Consider the following 6,000-nt stretch of genomic DNA (forward strand, 5'->3'; position numbering starts at 1 on the left):
CCGATAAAAATACAATTTTAATTAGTTGGATCTGTACATTTAAAGCTAGAGAGCTTCTTTCTTTCTATTTCTCAAAAATAATTTTTTTTGCTATTATTACATCCTCCGAATTCACCAATCCAAGCATAATCTTATCGAAATCATGCATTTTAATCTAGAATTCTAGACCAGTTCTTTATATGTCATCAAACCTTTCTTCTCTTACACTTACGTTATTACACCCTAAAACTTCAAAATCCCCAAAATCTCAAAAACACATCTTGATCCAAATCTCACATTTCATCAAGTAACATTGCATTTTTATTTAGTTTTGCATATTTTTTTGTTCTTTTCTGAAATATGCATTTCTAGTTTCGTTCTTTCTTTTGATTGTTGTTCTTAGGATGTGTTCGAGCTCGCTGATACGAACATGTGTTTTGTTTGTTTTTTGTGTTTGGATTAATGGATCTGGATGAAGAAAATTTTCTTATAATGTTGTGTTCGAAAAAGCTAATCCAGAAGTATATTGGGTGTGTTATAGAAAAATTTATCCATATTCACTTGATAATACTCCTACCCTATGTTTTACTTAAACTACTCAAATACCGTGTTCTCGAAAACCTACAAAATATTATTTGTAACACAAACGTGTGTTGTAAAAATTCAAAAGAAAATTTTAATTTTTTTCAAAAGATTTTCTGAAATACAAAAGATTTTCAAAACACAATGGTGTTTTAAAAAAAATTCAAACTTTCTATTTTAGAAAACTTATTTTAAGTTTTTCAAAACACATTTATTTAAAAAAAAGTATGTTTTATTTTTTAAAATTTGTGTTAATTTTACTCGTTAATAGAAAGAGAAGAGACTTTTGAAGTGAACAATAATCTATATTCTAAAAGTAATAAAGATATAACAAAAAAATTCATTATGTTTAAAAATATACCTTCATGAACCGGCATTTCATTTTATTTTTATGATAATAGTTTCTTTTAAGAGTCTTTCATTAAAGAAAAATGAATGTAAATTAAAAAATGAAAATAAAAAATATTTGTACATAATAAAAAGTCCCTTAAAGTTTTTCTTTTTTAACAGTAAAATTGAATATTTTATTGTGAAGGTAGGGGTATAATTTGATTTTCATGTGGAGACAATATAGCGAGTCAAAAGGCCCAATGTGGAATTTGATCCCAATATCCAACAATTCTTGAAGCAGCTTGTTTACATTGGAATACATAATTTACTTCAGTGATTAATATTTACATTAATCACTCAAACAGTTCCCTGCTTAGCAAATATATGAAAAAAAATCCATTGGAATAGTGAAAGTAAACTATCCCTTGTCTTCACCATTCCCCCTCTTTCTTCTTCCATAACTTACTAACTACCCTCCAATCCTTCATTTTTTTTTTCGAGTTATAGAAGAAGAAGTTGAGAAGAAATTTTATAACCTAGTAAAAAATAAATCAGAAGCTAAAACCGAAAAAAAACATTTAGGAATTTGAATATAAATCTTGGTAAAAAACAATAGATTTATAGTGGAAAAGGAAAAATGACTAACAATTAAGCAAAATGTAGCTTAAAGACTAATTTAAGAAAAATAAAAAATATAAAAGACTAATATATGAGAAAATTAATTAAAAGACTACAATGAATTTTAATTTTTAAGGTTGATAGAACTATTAGAACTTTTTTTAGAATTTTTTTATTTTTATTATATTATTATAGAAAATATTTTTTATTTTATAATTTGTACATCAATAATTATAATACACATGTCAGTATCCTAATAGACACATGATATATTTTTAATGGAACTACAAAAAGTCATTTATATAAAACAGACTATAACATTAACCCTAACATTGTAAATGAGATATAACTTAAAACATCAAATTAAAAAAAGAAAATAATGAACTTAATTGAAAATTAAAGTTAAATTTAAACACTACATATGTATTTATTTTTGCCATTTTTTTTTTGTTATAATAAATAGTATATTCTATTTATTTCAACAAACAATGTATGAAGAGTTTTCTAGTTCAGTATCAAACAAACAATCTCCTTCAAAGAATTGCGGGATATTATTTAAGACTAAGAGAATTAAGCTATCCATTTCTAAACCTAAATTAAGCTTATATTATAACATTAACAGCTGATGCTATGCCAAGTAGTTTTTAACTTTTTTTTAACGCAAGTAGTTGTTTTTAACTCGTTTTTATAAACACTTGATAGGTGATTGGCCCCATCATACATATAATTAAAAAGTTTGTCTTTCTCATCTAGACCAACCAATTACAATTAGTGAGAATAATTAGATGTAAAATCCTCTCGCAATCCTATTGACCAACCAATTAAAAGAGAAAATAATCTAAGAATGGTAATAAGATGTTTTGATGTAACATAATCTCGACTCTAATAATAATTTAATAGCTTTCAAACAAATGATACTCTTAACTGCTAGTACTAAACAACCACATATTACATAAATATTATATTTATATCCTGTCAATACTCGTAAATTCGTAATACATTCTTCGTCGACTATATCAAGAGTTAAAATATGTCAATACTATTATTTTAATTTTTTTATGAAAGTGATATAATTTTAAAATAAAACGTTATAATTGTATAAAAAAACAAATCATTATTGGATGCCATCGTCAGTACTTTCATTTTAAATTGGAAAACATCTTGGTTCAGGGACTAGTGATGTAGTTTTATATTATTCTATGAAAGTATTTTCGGAGACTCAAAGGTCAAGAGAGATAGTATTAATAAATATTTATAGTTACACTTTTATTTAAATAATATTTCTTGTGAAATTAAAATTAGCTTCGACCTGTTAATTTATTTTGTTGACAATTATAGCATTTATTTCGTAACAATGTGCCAAATATTGACTTGTCTCATAAAAAAACTAAACATTAGAGTATGGAAAATATATGGAGAATAAACGTCTACATTCATATAAAATGGCCCCTAATTTTTTAATAGTAGCATGAAACATATCAACAAATGCTTTAGAATCTAGCTTGAAGTCCACCAAATTAATGAATTATCTGTGAAAATCATGATCCATTTCAAAGTTGTTAACAAACCACATGCTTCTTCTACTTCAATATTACAAAGTGAGAACTCTTCCATTTGGTCAACCAAGAATTGTCCATTTTCACCCCAATATAGTTTTTGATACCAACTCGATTAATTTTATAAGATAAGGAACAATCAACATTACACCCGAGTTAAATATATTCAATGGCTCTTTTTATAAATTATTATAAAGTATTATCTCTTATCTCTTATAAATGTGAGATTTGATTTTTTTTATAAAATATGTTCACATATATATAAGGGAAATATCAATTATATTCAAAGTGTATAATACATTAAATGAATACCTCTTTTAACAACGAGTTTAAGACATTGTGCAAGTTTAATCGTTACTGCTAGATCCATTAATTAGTTGGTGTATCAATCAATATAGTAGTTTTATAAGTTTTTTCTTATGTGGTTAATATATTTATGAATTGATGCAAATTGGTAGTTGAATTAGTATAAATTAAAAATGTGAGTTTGAGTTTGTTGCCCAGGTTTACTTGATCGTCACGAGAAGACTGTTAGACGCACACCTCACACCGCCCATACCAAACTTCATAATTTTATTAATATTAAAATTCTTATGACCCCTACCTTAAATTAAATATTAAAGACAAACTTTTGAAGGTGAATGTGATGTCCCTGTTTTAATTAATAATAATGCTATTCTATCCACTTTAGTTGGATTTTAAACTTTAAGTACATCTAATCAGACGCCATTTTTTAGGATAAATGAATAACTTTGGTCACATGGGTAGGACCTTAATAGTTGGGACTTGGGACATGTGGAGATGTGGTGGGTTAACATTTGTTATTACTCTAACAACTATACATTTTTTTAACAATAAAAAACATGTTGGAATCTTTCTCAGCAGTCAGCAACGAGCCACCTAAATAACCTGACAAAAAATATTATCAAAATAAAAGATCCACACGTAAAATATTTTTATTTTTTTATTTTAAACTAGTTTTGTAAAGAATAATACCGTTAATAGGCTGGTTAGACTTAGGATGAAGGACTTAGTGAGTGTAATAATATAAGGAGGTGGCGAGTTTTTTCAACGTAGTTTAATTCATCGATCGAACTATTTTTAGACACGACAATATAATCTTTATTCGTAAATAGAACTGTTAAAATGGATTAATATGAACGAGGAGTTTAGACTCTATATTTCAAGGCAAAAGTTTAATACGACTTCTAGTTTGACCTTTAAAAAACCATAGTGCTACCATATATACCAAGAAAAAATGTAGTATATATTTTTATTTTGAAAGAAAGTATGTAAAATATAGAAAAAGTTTAGATCATATTTAAAATAATGATAATAGTATTTAGAAAGTGTTACAATATATAAAAAGTTTGTAATTTAAAAAATAAAAAATTACTTAATATTACAAAATTTAAATATAAATTTTAATATAATTATGTGGTGAACTAATTACTCGAAAGCCTGCGACTCATTTAGTATCAATTTACGAGTATTTTTTTGATTTATTTTTAAAAATGACTTTTAGCCTTGTATGAATAAAGTTAGTGGCCCTTTTGGGTCGATCTTAAAGGAATCAAGTAACCTGTTTTAATAGTTTTACTCGTAGGTATCCATTCAAATTCATTCTAATTTTAACAAAGAAAATTCGCTTTGATTAAATATATATTTTCCTCAAAATAAAACTCGAGAACAAACAAAGGTGAATTTAGTAGTGTTGACAATTGTCTTTCTTCCATCCCATAATTTGTCATGTTAATAAAACTATTACTATTTTTTAAAATTTTTATATTCATATACTTATTTATTTTATTTAATATTTTCTACATAATATAAATTTTAATTATTTATCAACAAAAAATATAAAATTTTAATTTATTATTTTATATATGAATGAGTGCGGAATTAGACGATGTGATCTAAGTTTAAATTTTGAAATTCAAAAACGGAGGTTGGGCTAGGTTTCCCCAATTAAGGGTGGGGGTTTGGGGAGACAAAATCGGTTCTCAATTCGCTTCGTTATCATATCTAACTATTTTTATAGAGCATATTTCAATTTAAAATTTAATGATTTTATTATATTAATTCATTTTTTATTTTTTATGTCTAAGTCTTTTTTATTTAGCTTTATGTAAATATAAAAAATATGAATAAAATTAAATAAAATTTTTGACAAAATTCAAATAATATTAATACCTCATGTATTTTTAAAAATCAATTTAAAATGATCTAAAAAATATTAAGGTGATTTAGCTCTATGAATCATGGTTTGTATTGATAAAATAGAGAGCCAACGCCCCATGAATCATGCATGTCTTAAAACAGAGTATAAGATTTTTTTTTTTTTAAGGAAAACCAGAAATAGCTCCACAACCACGCGGGTCTACATAAATAATGTCTTTGTCAAAACAAAGAAAAGCAAGAATAACATTGTCGCACCTTTTCATTAACTACTCGAAACATTTTCATTAATGATCTAAAACTAAAATTGTAAAATAAAAATTAAATAATTAATTTAATATTTTATATTATAATTATATTATAATTAATCCACATAATTATATTAAAATTAAATAAAAGATAATAAATTATATTATAATTAATCCACATAATTATAAAATTTCGAATTTAAATTTAAAATAAATTTAATTTAATAATATTGATATTTATCTATTGAGTTAAAATTTAAGAAAATAATTTAAAATTATAAAAAAATTTAATAAGAAATTAATTATTATCTTTTTATGGAAACTTATTAGAGAGAAATTTTTTTTAGAAGCGCTGACTTGAACCTTTGTTATGTTGTATTTTGAAGTCATTAAACATTTTTTAATGCAAATGTTTATTTTGGTAACAAATATCTGAAACTAACATTTATTTATTTATGCGGTCCAATTATGTATTGATTTAATAAATAAATAAACAGTTTCTGGAATGT

The sequence above is a fragment of the Cicer arietinum genome, chromosome 4 (assembly GCF_000331145.2).
Source record: "Cicer arietinum cultivar CDC Frontier isolate Library 1 chromosome 4, Cicar.CDCFrontier_v2.0, whole genome shotgun sequence".
Lineage (NCBI taxonomy): Eukaryota > Viridiplantae > Streptophyta > Magnoliopsida > Fabales > Fabaceae > Cicer > Cicer arietinum.